Consider the following 16,366-nt stretch of genomic DNA (forward strand, 5'->3'; position numbering starts at 1 on the left):
AAAAACAATGTGATGTTTTAAGTTTAAAAAAAAACACCATTTGATTATAGTTTAGAAATGGCACAATCCTACCCTGCACACAATAGGCAAGCAATGTTGATGTGGAAATTTGACAACAGAGCCCTTATAGAACAAGAAGTTGAAGAGGCTGAGATCACTTCTAAATGTAAAATAAATATGAATAAATACATAAAAATAAAACCAGGAACAAGTTCATGTTATGCATGTTTTTAAGTTTAGAAGTGGACTCATCAGGCAAACATGAGTGGTGTAAATACATCACAAGACTTTGTATACTCTGTAATATTTGGACCTAAAATCTCTCCCTGAAACATGTGACACAAGTTTGGTAATATATTTTTATCAAGGTGTTTTTCTTGTCATATAAGGCGCACCTTTCAACTTCTGCACAATATTATACATAATAGCCCTGAGCAGTACAATGATTCTGGAAGGCACAGGCATGGTCAAACTATCGTTGAGCCAGTCAATGTTGAAATCAAGGTAGAGTTTATTTGAAGATCTTGGCATCAAACTCCGTTAATCACTCCTGCTCATCTCTGAAACTTTTTATAGCATTCCAAGTATTCATGTTAGCAACTAAAATACAAGTAAATTTGCTAGAAGACTGATTTTGTGGGCAAAATTGGTTGTAATATTTGTTTTCCTCAGTTATTCTAACTTGTTAATTTCCCAATGTTCTACATTGCATCCTTCAGCTAGTGACTTTTTTGTTTTCAGATGGCATGACAAGCAGAAAAAGATGTAAGGGGGAAGTTTGTGTTTGCAGTGTTGTGGAGTTATATGCCTTTGACAGTCAACAGTAGATTTCAATGTTTAAACATATTTGTTAAATGCTGTGTTAGCTTAAATATTGAAAGGGATGCTTGGAGAATGGAAGTTAACCATATGTAATTTTTCATTGCAAACACAGATTAAGATGAATTCCATAGGGAAAGATCTATTAATGAAAGAGCTTAGGAGCTTCCACTTATTAATGCTTTGTGTTAAGTTCGTGGTATGCTCCAAACATTTTGTTCTTGTGAATGCATTAAGTACCTAACTAATAAAAGACATGGGATAAAGGAAAGGGGGTGGAGGAAAGAGGAGTAGAGAACTGAAAGTTTGGGTACCTGGACTGTTTAGGAGGTGAATTTCAGATTCTAGGATAAGCCCAGTAGCCATAAGGGACTGCAAAAGGAATGACCATTAGGGTATCAGCTGAGAAAAACTTAAGGAGCAACTAAAATGTCAACACTACTACCCAGTCTATGTAAACTGGGCAGGCTGTTCAGGCCCCTGAGTTGCTGGATCTGATATTTGACTGTGCTATGATTTATAGCTTTTCTAAAGAAGCGTAAACTAGGCATGAGATCTTACCACATCACTTCTCTGGAAAATATGGCCTCTTGCTTTAAAACCAAGGGAGAATTTTTTTAGGATTGTAGAAGCACACACTGAAGTACTTTCTGAGCAGGGATAGATTTGTGAATCACTGTTCTGGGCAGTGACTAATTAGGCCTCTAATATGCTGCGTGCATTAAAAGTAATTCAACTTTTCAGGTGCAAAAACCAAAGCTAGAAACTAATTTATTTCAACACACATCCTTTTTTTCCCATAGGATACAGACATCCAAAGAAGTCCATCATCTTGGATTTATTGTAATTTCATTTAGACGTTAAGTTAAAAATGAAAAGGTATCAAACACTGATGAAATATGCTGTATAAGTTTACACAGACACACTGCTGTGATGGTCCTGGAATCCATTTCCTGCTCCTTTCCAAGACATACCATATTTAACTTTTTGTTAAATAAAAAGTTGTGGTGGGTTTTTTCCTTCTTTTTGTCAGGGTGCTGTTCAAAGGCAAATTTAGCATTTTAAAAAGATTTTGTCCAGACTTCAGTATAAACTCAGAAAAGAAGGACAACCCAGAGTGGATGGGAAATGATCCACCAAAATAATCATTATGTGATGTCTTTTCATGCAACAGAAAATGAAGGGTTCCATTTTCTCAAGCAAAGAAGGAAAATAAATACATTTGTGCAGTTTCTCAGCTGCTGTAAATAGATTCAGCTTCACTGACCTCAGCAGCACAAGCAGAGCCTGCATTTCACTTTATTTTTCACATTATAGTATCACTATGAAGACATAATATTGTCCAGAGGCAGAAGAGAGATAGTGAGGGGGGAACTCTTTCTCAAAGACATGTTGTAAGAGGTCATAAAAGCAAAGGCTGGGCAGAGGGGCAAAGATTGGAGTCAGCAAATGCTTTCTGCTGATATGGTACCACAGTGAAAGGCTGTGCATCTCAGAGCTCGAGTGCCAGCGCTGTGGGTAAGAACTGTGGAAGCACCATACAGCAGAAGCATGAAAGCATGGGGTTGTGATCCTTCTAGCAGCAAAATCCTGGATGAACTTTACCCTTTAGACACCACTTTTAATTTTACCATGTCTTGGGCCCCCAGGGCTGTACCTTTGCACATGCAGAACACAGACTTTCTCTATACATGCCCAGAGCTGTCCCAGTCTCGACAGGAACAAGCAGCTCCAAGTCAGTGCCTCCTGAATTTTTTTGCTGTGCAGCAGCTCATTTTCAGTGGGGCGGGTGGGTGGAAAATTTTATTCCTATCTCACAGGCTGATATGCAGGCTGCACTTCTGAGGGTGGTGGGTTTGAACCCCTCAGGCTAAGAAGGTAAATTAATTCCATTCTTTTACTATCAGGATTGTATACTGGGGGGGGGAGGGGGTGGAACCAACAAACATACACACAAAAAAACCCGACCCAACAAAACCCACAAAAATATAAAACCATCATGGTGAGCAGCTGTTTCTTAAAGATCGTTGCAAGGAGAGCTGCTTGGTTTTTTGAAGGAGTTTCGTGCCTCAGCTTTCCCCAGGGCTGTTTGCAGGCTGGGCATAGATGACCATCTGCAGCTCTTTGACAGTACCTTGCTTGTCCTTAGCGCTCCCTAATAAGTATGTTTCAGCAGCTGCCTGCTGAGAGTACTGATTTTAGGCAGGTCCAAGCTTAGTGTGCTGACTGTTTTGGATTCATTCAGAATTACTTGACTCTCCTCTGAAAATATATGGTGGTAAAGATTTCACTTCAGGACCTAAGCTGGCTGACTGTGCTTTCCTGGAGCTAACCTTTATGTGCCCCCTGGGAAAGGTGCAGGGATCAAAGCTGACACTAAAATAGGTCTTTCTTGTAGAAATACTTGTGGTTTCTTGCAGGATAAAACGGGGCAGTCCACAGATTCAGCCTTCTACTGTAAATACACCTTCTGTGAAAATAGTCACAAAAAGCTTTATCTATGTTCTTGCACGTGCAACATGCATGCAAGATCTGAGTCTGCTGCACCAGAAAATGTCAGAAACCAATCCCACAAGGAGAGGTTTTTGTGTAAACCCCCGTCATACTCTAAAGCTGCTGTATATTTTTTTCTTGTGTCTGAAGATCCTTTTGCCTTCGTTAATAGTTACCACAGATTAATTCATTTGTAAAAGAAAGCCACATTTTTGCCGCTTTATCATTTACAAAGAGCACTTTTATACAACTGATAGGTGATATTCTAAAATTATTTAAGTCACTTCACCTCTTCTGTTTTTTTTTTTTATAGGTTTGTTGGTTTATGCTTACTTTAGTTCCTGCTCCAAAGTATCTGCTGCCATATTGGATAATATATGTTTTGAAGTGTGCTGAAGGGAAAACTAGCTCTGTTTAAAGGGCCAGATACAGTCATTTATGATGGAAATTTCATGGAAATGGATTTATTTTGAAAACTACAATGATCTTTCAGCTGAATTTTTTTTTTCAGATACCATTACAAGTGTGTTCTTTCTCATACAAATATAGTGTTTCCTAAAATTAAAGGGACAAGATATCTCATTACTGTATGATCTTACATTCATAAGCCCTTCTACCTAGCTCTTCAGAAAGCTTTCAAGTGTTGAACTCAATGATCTTAGAGGTCTTTTCCAACCTTAATGATTCTGTGATTCTATGATCAAATTTCACTTCCTAAGGTGTGATGTTATGAGGGACCTTACAGACATCAGTTGGTCTGTAATCTTACTTGAAGAAAGAAAGCAGTGGTTTTAATCTGTCACTACCAAAGCTAGGATGTGAGCTAGGGCTACTAAATATCAAACAAATAGAATAACAACAAACTTAGTTTGAAGCTTTATGAGGTACCACTTTCCTGTCAGTGGCTAGTTAATTTTCTTCATAGAATAATAGAAACATAGAATCACATGATGGTTTTGGTTTGGATGGGACCTTTAAAGGTCATCTAGTTTGAACCAGCCATGGGCAGGGACACCTTTCACCAGAGCAGGTTGCTCAAAATCCTGTCCAACCTAACCTTGAACGCTTCCTGGGATGGGGCTGCCCATCAGTCTCATAGTAAAGAATTTCTTCCTTATGTTTAATTTAAACCTCACTCTTCCTTCTTAAAAGTGTTACGCATTGTCCTATCTTACAGGCCTTGGTGAAAAGTCCCTCTCCATCTCCCTTGTAAGCCCCCTTTAGGTACTGGAAAGCTGCTAAAAGGTCTCCCTGGAAACCTCTCCTCCAGGCTGAACATCCCCAGCTCTCTCAGCCTGTCTTCATGGAAGAGGTGCTCCAACCTTCTGATCATCTTCATACCCCTCCTCTGGATTTGCTCGAGCAGGTCCACATCCTTCTTATGTCTGGAACTGGACGAAGTACTCCAGGTAGGATCTCACAAGAGCAGAGTAGAGGGAGAGAATACCTCCCTCGACCTGCTGGACATGCTTCTTTCTAAGCAGCCCAGGATATGATTCCAAAAGCTATTTTCTGGGCTACAAAACCACTTGAAAACAATGGGCTTTTCTGAACTTTTTTTGCTGATATATGACCGGGGAGATTCTACTGAAAAGGCCATTCAGTGCTTTTATTACTACCTGTAGGTAACAGCAAGGCCCTCTAGCTTGAGGAGTGCAGGTGTTTGAAAAGAGCAAAAGCACAGCTGAGTAGTATATAAAGGAGCACGATCCATGCCAGCCGTGAACCTGGGCTTTTCCAGGCCATCCTCTCCCCACCCTTTTGGGTCCTGCAAAAGACAGTGTTCTGTAGGACTGTACATTTAGAAACAGGCTCATCACAGTCCTCAGCTCTAAGTGGTTACTCAACCATGTAGGGCACTAGGAGTAAAACAAAAAGGAGCTGCAGACTGCTGGAGCTGATAGAAACCTGGCCAGGGCTGAAATGCTCTAGAAGTGTGAGGGATTGCTGGAGGAGGAGTAAACAGTAATTCACTGTACATGCCAGCAGCACCTGCCAGCTCAGGAGAAGATATACAAAAGATAGTCTTATTTCAACAATAGTTGATTCTGCAGCATTAAGAAGAGGTTTCAGTTCAGTCACGTAGAGGAGGCTGGCATACAATTTTTGTAATAAAATGCTAAACATCTGTATCTGCAGAGCAGCGCTGAGATCCCTCAGCTACTTTTAAACAGGCTTTCATATTGGCAGCAACCTGGCCATAGCAGCCTAGAGCTGAGCATAGGCTGATTTATCCTTGTCAGGGGGAGTATGTGGAAGTGATTATAGTATAGTCAGCTTCTATAACAGAAAAAAATGTCATGAATACTGCAAACCACAGGAAAAACAAAACATGTATGACTGTTATACTCAAACAGCGAATGTTGGAGAGACAACATTACAGCTTCTTCATAGAGAAAAGGGTTAAAATTAGATGAACATATCCCTTATAAACAACAAGTTTAAAATGAATTCCACAGACAATGTTACATAGTTATTTACGGGGCGGGTATGAATCCCTAGCATTAGTAATATACCCTGAACAGCTCCTGAGGTAGCTATGAATGATTGCCTCCAGCCAGGTCCAGCCCTTGTCCTCGTAAACTGCACAGGACGCGCTTGTAAACCTGTTTGTGCAGTGCCTGCCTCTCAAACACTAACCCCAGCTCTGTCACTAGCCCCGCAATAATTAGTTCTGAGTATGGACAGTAGTGAAAGCCTCTTTCCTGCCTGTTTCTGCCTGTCAGTTTACTACTTTTAGTGAAATTTTCTCTTATCTTTGTGTATCCCAATTGTGCTTCTGAAGAGAATTTTGGCAATGATATATATGTATTCCACATCATATATACACATATTTCTCTACAGAAATCAACTGGTGGAGAACTTGCAAGTGCTCAGGCCCCATCTCTCCTGTCAAAACTGTATCCCCCTGTTGGGTGTATTTGTCATCAGAAAAAAGAAGCAAAATGCACTGTGGATTGCACAGATATGCAGAGAGATTGATGTAGCAAGTTTTACTTTCACTGGAAATATGCCTAAGGAAATCAAAGAAGCACACTGAAGATCAAGAATTAATCTTAGAGCAATGAACTTGGGAAACTAAAGACTCACTCAAGCTTATGAAGTGAGGTGGTGTTTTGGCTTTGTGGGCCAAGGAATATAAACTATCACATGAAAATGGACACAAACAGAAGGGCTTTCGAGCGTCACTTATTACTTCGCTGCTAAAAACTGGAGAGTCACTGGAGACTTCCAACAGTCAAGGTCAAACAAAAAGCTCAGTATGAGCTGGGGTCCCAGAGGCTGCTACCACTTCATGAAAATTTTCCTGGGAAACAATGGTTGCTAGCAGAAATGGGCAGCCCTGGGCTGGAAGGGTTGTCACACAGACGCATATTACAGAGAAATATGCAATTTATTCTCCAAAACGCCTGAGAGAAGAAGCTCAGTTCACCACTTTCCTCAAGACATTTGTCAAACAGACAATAGCTTCAGCAAGCTGCAAGTGGCAGAGATCCTGGACCATGAGAAATGAGAAGAGGCAGTGTCTGTGCTGCTCTGGGGACATGGGGTGTCCGGTGGTCTCCAGTGGAGTGGCTGCTGCTATTGTGGCGTGTGGGACTGCAGGGCAGCTGGGAGGTGGAGCATGATGGCCATCATATGTACTTGAAATGCTGCATGGAAATGCTGGTCAGTGGTGGTGGTGGTGTTCTTTGGCTTCTCTGGGGAAACAAAGTCTTACAGACCTTCAAAAGACCTTCAAAAGACCTTCAAAAGGCCCTTGGAAGAGCCAGTCAGGAGGAGCAGCAGTGGTGCTCAGAGGCTCCAGCATCTGTGTCCATTGAGGAGGGGTGACACAAGCACTGGGTTAAACTCGCTGCTGCCAACCTCCTTGGCATCCCATGGAGCAGCACTGGAGAAACCCTTTCCCATATGTGCTTCAAATGAACCATTTCTACATTTGACCTAGGACACAACACACAGAAACTCCTTAGGGGAGGGAATCGGCACCGAAACCTCCTTTGCCTCCCCCACAAGGGCCATAACCCCTCGAAACATCATGCTCATTCATGTTCTCCACAGCCGTTGTGAAGCTGTGGTTCGCTCCTGTAGGGTGGAAGAGCTTCAAAGGGCAGGGTGGAGAGCACTTTCACCCAGAACAGCTCCAGCCTCATGGCAAGGGCGTGGATTTTGATCTCCTCAGGCACAGGAGGGTGTAAACACCAGCTTTCCCACATCTATGGTAAAAGTCCTGACCACAGACTCTTGAATGCAGCAGAGGAGAGTAGCAACAGCGCCCTCTGAGCTTTGCAGAGCAGCAGCTCTCTGAGTTCTGGGAATGTTCATCGGCTCTACCCCTTGGGCAAGATGGGTGCAGGTGCGGGAAAGCTGAGTTCATTGGATCTGACGGTGCCAGGGTGTGAGTTAACTGGGTGCCATGATATGAGAGGCATTTCTGGACATGCCCACAGCAGAATTTCAGGAGTCTGGCAAATTTTAATGTGAAAAGCTGGCACCTCCGGAGTTTAGGCACTTCCAGGGTGTGGCAACAAATGAACAGCAATTTAGAAGACTGCAGTTTTGGATGTAGGTGCTTCATCCTGTTGGAAATACCTCCTTCCCTTCTGTCAAGCTGAACACTGTTCCCTAAATTTGCAGTGTAGCTACTTGCTGAGTAAGAACAGTTTTTCTCCAATTCAAGGAGCATTATGTCTGGCAAAAGAATGAAACTATCAGCAGATATGATGCCACAATACTCTGACTCTGTAAGATTTATGGCCCTGTGGAAAGCCAGTTTGGATGAATCATAAATAATTGCATGTAATATACTAATGCAGTTGCAGAATGGGAGTGAGTTTAGTCTTATCCATTAATTCAAAAGGCTCCTTTGTGAGCATTTGGGAAAAGTAATTTAGTAAAGTCAAGCATGAGTCAAGGCAACTTAAAATAGAAAAAGACCTTCCTAAATGGCTAAAAATTAAATGAAAAAAGAGGAAGAAATAAAACTAAATATCAGAATCTAACAACCTTTTTTTACACAAAAGAAGGTTTAATAAAACACATGCATAGCTGTTAATATATTACTGCAGAACAATTATTTCTAGTTTTATAAAGATACCATGTGTCATTTTAACACTAAGAATAAATTATACATTTAGCAGTATGTGCAACACATTCATTGATAAATGTTTGGACACAGTGCTAGAGTCAGCTGTCTTTGATATTAACATCACATCTCCCAGAATTAGGTGTGTGAGAGCAGAATTTGACCCAATGCCTGAAGTCCATACAGCCAAGTGGAAAAAAAAGTACCAACAGCAACCAACTTGTCAAGTACTAGTACTACAAAGGTTTGATGTTTTGCACTGGAGACTGATTTTGTCACAGTGACCTTAGCTTATGTTGGTATTCCTCTGTGCCATCAAAGCTCTTTTGGTTGTAAATAGTAACAGCATCAGTCCTCAACTGGAAAAGTTCCTGAGTATGAGAAAAGCCTCATCCTTTTCACATCAAAGCTCTAAATTACAGCAAGTAGACAGAGAACTCCCTGAACCATGGAGATGAATAGGAGGGTTGCACTTGCAACTAGAGGCTGAAGGTTGTGCTGAAAGCAACTCGGCCTGGTTTCCTAGAACTGTCTCATCAAAACTGCTCCTAAGAAGCTCATATTCCCACTGCTGCAGCATCTTTTCCTACCTCTGCCTACTCAGATCTAGGCTGAGAGGTCTCTTCAGCTTGATGTTGCTAATAATTCAGTATTGTTAACCGTGGACTGTACCACGTTCCACTAAACAGCTACAAATTTTAAGGGAATGTAGTTATGCCAAAGTTTTGTAAGTTAAATGGACAAGACACATAAGGAAGGCAAAAAGGCAAAGAACTGGAAAGTAAAACCTCAATCAGTCAGTGACAGAGCCAGGACTAAAATATAAATATCCTGCTGCCAACTCAAAGACTGATTTTTTGGATGACTCTGCCTGTCATCCCACATCTGTTTGTTTCACCAGAAGGATGCATTTAGCATGTGATTTGCCCAACAAATATGGCTATATTTCCTCCTTTTAATTTTTCCCTTTCCAGAAGCAAACTTGCAATTAGAACTGGCTGGGAACTTTGGACAATATATTTTTCCATGAAAAAAAAGCTTACCAATGGGGGTTTACATAGTGTGGGATTTATTGTCAAAATGAAAATGTATCCGCACTATAAAATATATTATTTACCTAGAAAATAAGGCACCTGGCATCAACCCTATAGTCTATATTAGGAAGAGAAAGGATTTGAATCCATTTTCTTGAATGCTCAATGAAAGCACAGTGTATTGAGTGTTTCTATGTGTCTTTCTAAAGAAAAAAAATATAATCTAATATCCAATCTTAGAAGATTATTTGTGCAACCCTATATCATCTGTACCTTTCCAGTTTAAAATCTACAAGTGGATACTTTCTCAAATACATGGATTTTTGAAACTCTACCATGTAATTGTTCTGAATAATTCTTGGCCTGCAGTTTAGTTGCAATTAGTATGTTGTGACTGTTATGTATTCAAAAAGAGAAGTTTGAGTTGTTTTGATTATGTAAGGTGGGAGAAATGGGTCACACAAGGCACTGGTTGGAGTTTATGCTTACATTCAGGTTTCTGTTTGTTGTTTTTCATATTCTGCACACTCTTAATGACTACTAGTCTGTACTTTAACTTTTCTGTTTGAAAATATCTGACAGGAAAATAATTTGCTTGAACAGAAGAGGGTATAAGAAGAGTAATTTTTTTTCTAAACATTTGCCTGATTACTTTTGCAAATTCTTTTTGCAGTGTTTTCCCAGTCTGTTTAATATCCAGATCAAGCTCCTTGAACTTCAGGAATGGGAACTCAGTGTGAGAAGACATTAAGGAAGCAAATGTAGATGTAGAAATAGATTTGAAGCAATTAGTTGGAAGCCAGTTTATCCAGATCCTCTACACATCCAGTGGATATCACACAGAATTTGGTATTCCAGTTTTCCACCCTCATCCCCAACTCCATGTTATGCTGTGTAGACTTAAGGTATGCTGCATGGCTGAGAGAAACAGTGTAAAGAAAACCTGAAGTCTCTCTTTGGGACCAGACAGATGCATCTGGGGATATTTATGCCACTACAAAAGGGCAGATATGATCAGACTCCATTCACATTTATTCCTGGTAGAGGGAACCTGCTTCAGAAGCATCACAGTGCTTGACCAGAAGCCACCTGGCACCCTGAAAGAACAGAGTGGCTTTGCAGCACTGAGGCACTAAATGTCTTTGTTGAGCAAACTGACTGCTCCAGTGTTATTTATACCACATTCTCCTCTGAATGGTGCAGTCTTCCATCCTCTGTAGAGTGCCTCTCATCAAAAAAGCATTGGGTAAGAAATAGTCCCAAAAGGGTGAAGATCAACTCTGCATGATAAATCCATACAGAAGCTATGTGAACATATGTAGTGCAGCCCTAGTTCTTACGCAACATATTTTCTGCTCAGCAAGGCTTGTCAGAAAGCTCCGACTTTAGCCTGGCTTTTACTGATATTCACACAATTACTTACCAGCCTATAATACAACAACACAAATTCTTGTATATTTGCAGTGGAGATAGAGTAAACTAATTTCTATCTGTAGATTTATGATATTAAAATATTCTCAGTGTGTAATTAGATTATTTTGTCCAAATTAATTTTTTTAAGAACCAGATTTGAAAGCAATTGAAATAAACTTTAGAGATGCTTCTGTATCTTCACCTATCAGAAGCTGGAGAAAGCTTTACTCAAGGAAATGGTCCCACTAGTGCTGCTGATGAGATGTCTTCTATGAATAAAGACTGTAACAAGAAATTGCAAAATTGGAATCATAGAGTTGTTCAGCTTGGAAAAGACCTCTCAGATCACTGAGTACAACCATTAACCTAATACTGACAAGTCCACTAAACCACGTCCCCAGTATGCTGTAAAATTCTACACCTAAATTCTTTTCTTTCACTATCTAATGCAAGAAGTAAAAGTACTAAAGAGCATTGCTATAAATTTTCTCAGAAATTGTGTCTATGTTTGTCTGAGGTTAATCTCTTTGCTGTAACAAGATTGACTGTACACTGAATAGCAAATGTAAAATCCTTGCATACTCCAGTGTACTGTAAAATACCGAGTTGCTAATCATCCTGAAACAAGCTTGGACTAGCTGAGACACACACATAAACCATAATTTTAAAAGCAAATGTTTCTTGAATTTACAAGATCCCTTATTTTCTATTTTACATTGAAGGTGCCAGGGACTCCGTCCTGGGCTGATCTTCCTGGTGATCAAGGAAACAATAGAGATGTATAGAATCTTTTGACATAACTGATTCTTGCTGATAAAAAGCATTTAGCAGAGTTTACATAATCTCTAATTTATTAAAGGATCAGATTTACACTAAAGACATTCATGTTGGCTAACAGAAAAATGTTAGGTTTAGGATTTCAGAAGCACTTTTTTCATGGACATGCCTGCTGGTGGGCAGAAGTAGTCCTCTGGAATTTTTGGGACAGCAGCAAAACTGTATTTAAATAAATTTTAATTAGGCTCACGTGTTAATTCTATTTAGTCAAATTCATCAAGTGTAGATTTAGAGGGTTTAGCAAAATACTGAAACGGAGTAAATGTTATTTTAAATGATGTCATAAAGTAATAACTTATATAATAAGTTATATTATTGTGACCAAAGACTTATCCATGTAAAATATATACAAAAGTAGATTAATTTCTGCTTGTGCCTATTACTTTCCCTAATAACACTTGATATAGGTCACAGTTTATTAAACATAAAACATACTATTTTCCAAATGCCTCTGTGAGGTAGCCATGACTGTACAGTTAGAGTGATGAATGTTTCAGAAATTTGATTCATTTTCCAATATCTTTGATTTGGTAAGCATTTACAAATAAAAAAATCTCTATTCCAAAATTATACCCTATATTTTGCCTCACGGGAACTCAACTTGGTTAGGAGGTCAACTAGTCATTATATTCATATGACTGGTTTTTTTGACTGATCTTTAAAATGTACATGAAGTATCAATCCATACAGGAATTTGAAGTTTTTCAGGCTGCATACTACTTTTTAATAATCCATCAGTGCTATAAAAGTCAATGAGAAACTGTTCTCCACACTGATCCCAAGTATCATAATGCATTAATACTCAGAGATGGTTGTACTCTGTTCTAAAACTCTAAGAGTGAAGAATTATGTACCTGGGGGGAGATTATTAGAAGACCGAACATCCTAACAACTGAATATTCCAGGAGCAGTAAAGATCCTTTAGCTAACTTAAACAATGAAGGAACTCCGTAGACAGTGACAGATACCCATTACTAGAATTCCTACTAATAAGCTTCATCATATCTCCTTGTGGCTGCTCTGCACCTCCCATTGCTGCCATTCCCAAGTCATGAGAGAAGCAAGAAGTACCAGCAAGACAAGTATGGTAAAGAGAAAGATTTCTTTTGCAGAAGCTGTCATTTGTGGGAGGCAATATGGTCCACCTTCTAAGCATAAAAGTGAATACACAAGGTAAATGGTCCCTGTCTCACCAGCCCTCTGCACTATTTGGAAAATTGTTAAATTTACAGCAAAAAGTGAAAATAACATAAGACATACACTTAGTGAAATGTCAGAATCTTGAGAGCAGTCTTAAGCAAGACACCAAGGAGCATGAAGAAATGTCTTTAATTATCTGCCTATGCTAGGATCCAGTGTAATAAAAACAGAAATGAGAACTTCTCATTTTATGAGTCTAATTTGACTTAGTTGGTATTAATGAAATTTGAAAAGAAGTTCATGAATAGAACAATAATGCCATAGTTATAGAAATTAATACAGAAAGGGACCAGCTGAGTAAATGAAGAAAGTGTGTGCTACTTCATCAAAATGAACTTGTTTGTTTCTGGATCAGCAACAACTTGGAAATAAATGATACTGAGTCTTTATGGATTAATGTCCTAGTGAAGAAAACTCAATGTCTGCTGATGACAACCAAACCAAAATAGTAAGCAGGATAGTTATCTCCCTAATTATGTGTCCACATTATGCAAGGGGAATCATCAGCACTGAAGCATCCTTTAAATTTCATTAGGCTTTAGAAGAAAATTTCTCATGTCAAAAATTAGCAAATCCAATATCAGAAATTCTCTGTTAGGCCTTGACTCAACAGGTGCAATGTACTGGTAACATGATTAATAATGATGTACTTTTATGTATTATTTTAGGCATTATATTAAGCAAGTCTTCGTTTCCCATTGTGATTCAATGCCAACAAACCCAAGAGAAAAATCTAATTGAATTCAGTGAGCTTTACCTGTGTTTCATGTATTTATACTCTCAATTTCTGGTTAATATATTATTACTCATCATAAAAAGGTCACTCTGGCAGTTTGCTTTACTTACATGAGTAGTTCCGTATGGGTCCTTTATACCCACAATCTTTGGAAGTCAATAATAGCTGGACAAGGGACACTGATTACTGAATTCCTAGCTCTGTGTTCAGCATTGGACTGACTGGTATGTTTATATGATGCAAAAGTAAACCACACGATGCCTAAGTCATACTTACAGCACTGCATGTTCCCATTATTTTGTGTAATAATATATCATTTACTTTATAAAGACTTTTCTCATTTTATTTTATCAGTGGTCCACAGACAAATTTAGAAACAAGTCGAACATCAGGACTTGTAATTTTTCTAAGCCTCTACTTAGAATCTTTTCCCTGTCCATGTTAAATTGCATTAATCACACTGAAGATTGTTTATTTGCTTCTTCTGTTCATCTGTTTTGCCTATCTGTAATACCACAGTGGGAATGGCACATACAATGACAAGAAAATGACCTATATCAAAGAAATGGATGATTTGCACACAGATAAAAAAGGAAAAACCAAAATATTTGTAATATAAATCATATTTTTTCCATCGTTTAATTTTTCTTTGTTCAATATGAATTAAAGACCCAAACTCCTACCAGCAATACTTCTGCATCCATTCTTCCATCAAAAAGTAATGTGATACTTAATACCTTTCCTTGCTATTTCTTGTCCAAGAGGTGAACTGAATTTTTATTTCCCTCTAAGAAGGGGGAAATAAATTTTTTTACTCTCCTCCTAAAACCTTAGCTTAGTCTGATTGAAATTTTTTTAAAATATAGATTTCTTATTCTTCCTGTCATACTACACAATATTTCTGTGGATGAAAGAACTAAAAAAAAAGAAAGAAAACAGTGCAAGGCAGTTAGAGTACCTAGCAAAATTCAAGGGAGTGATTTGCCTCCAGCCCATAGAGGGCATACACTTCACTGACAAGTAAAAAAGTGAAAGTAATAAGTCTAGACAGCAAACTCTTGTATCTCTATGCCTTGGGGATATATGGAGAGTCTCTTAATGTCATCTGTATACTTCCCTACATTTAACTCAGTAATTTCTTGTTTAGAGCATATGTTTTGAAAAACTTCTCACATTGCTTCTTCAAGGAAGTTAAGGATCATCTTTGTTTTCCCAAGGTTGGTACCATTTAAGTGGAAGAAACTGGAGGGAAGGGGAGAGGAGAAAGAGGCAGGACAGTTAATAATGACACAGCAATCTACATTTCCCCGAGGAAGACAAATAAGAGTAAACCACAGCAAATGGAGGATTAAACTCTGAACAATGTTTACTTAAACCTAGAGTAATTTCTAGGTACTACAGCTTGATTTCCAAGCAAACAGTTTGTTGTCAAATTAGAAGTTTGTATCAAATGGCCTTACTGGGATTACAGTTAGAGGTATTTTAGGATATTCATGTTTGTAATAATTACTAAACTTGCTTTATATGGCTGCTTAGAAATGCAAGTAATAACTTTTATGTATTTTATTTCTGCTATGAACAACTATTTCAACCGCAACTTTCACAAGACATTGTTTCACGTATTAACTGTGGAGGTGCTAGGGCAAAATGCTACAAACCCAGACAGGTCTAAGCCTTCTCTTGTTTGAATTTCAAACAGCTAAAAGAGCCTTTTAAACAAAATGCCTGTCTCAACATCATTCCATTCCTGTTACTTTGCACTAAGAAGAAATTAAATATTGTTTCAAGTAGATGTTCCTTTCTTTAAGTCCTTACATTCATATGTATGTACAATCATTCACATGTGTATGGCTGAGGACAAATACAAGTATATGGAATTTAGCCTATATAAATTGTACCTATTTTTTCATATACACCAGGAAGTATTTCTTTACCTTCTCTCTTATTTTCTAGGCCACTCGTGCATCTGTATTTTGTGTGTCTTTCTATTTATATATATGCATGTATGCATGTATACAGATTAAATCCTAGTTACCATCCTATTAGTTTGTCTATTACTATTGTCAACACATATGCAGAGGAAGATAAAATTAATGTTGGCATGCTGTGATGTCATTTCAAATTTATACCAGAATTAACTGAACATGCCTGTGCTGCTCACAAGTGGGTGATTGGTCATGGATTGGTGATGGGTTGCAAGTAAAGAATGTTTGTTCAGGGTTGTATTTTGTGATGTCTATTCTATATACCAGCTGAATACATAAAGTAATAAAAGCTTGTAAATTAAATTTTTATAAGTGTAGCAATGATAAAGATGGAAAAGATTGATTAATCTTGCAAGCAGACTTTGGAATCACAATGACAAACATATTATCAACCTTCAAAAATCATCTTTTGGCATATTGAGAAAAAACTTAATTACCAAATGCTTTTCATGTTATGCAGTTCATGCTGTACACCAAATGGCTGTAACCTGCCATTTGGCTTTTTTGGATGAGTTAATAATCTAGATGCTCTTGTGAACTGCCAGTCAGAAACAGCAATGCTGCCATTTAAGGGTGTTTGGTGGAATAAATGTCTTGATGTGTTTATAAATTTGGACACATGGAAATAATGTCTTCAGATAGATAGCCTGCAATTCTCAGGAGGAACACTGGATACAGAGGTTAGAGTCCCTTACAAGTAGCCCTTCCAGACATTGCAAAGTTATCTTGAAGGTAAAATAGAGTGAGTGTTGGTGGAGATTAT

Source organism: Lepidothrix coronata, unplaced genomic scaffold (genome assembly GCF_001604755.1).
Source record: "Lepidothrix coronata isolate B3197 unplaced genomic scaffold, Lepidothrix_coronata-1.0 Scaffold5, whole genome shotgun sequence".
Taxonomy (NCBI): domain Eukaryota; kingdom Metazoa; phylum Chordata; class Aves; order Passeriformes; family Pipridae; genus Lepidothrix; species Lepidothrix coronata.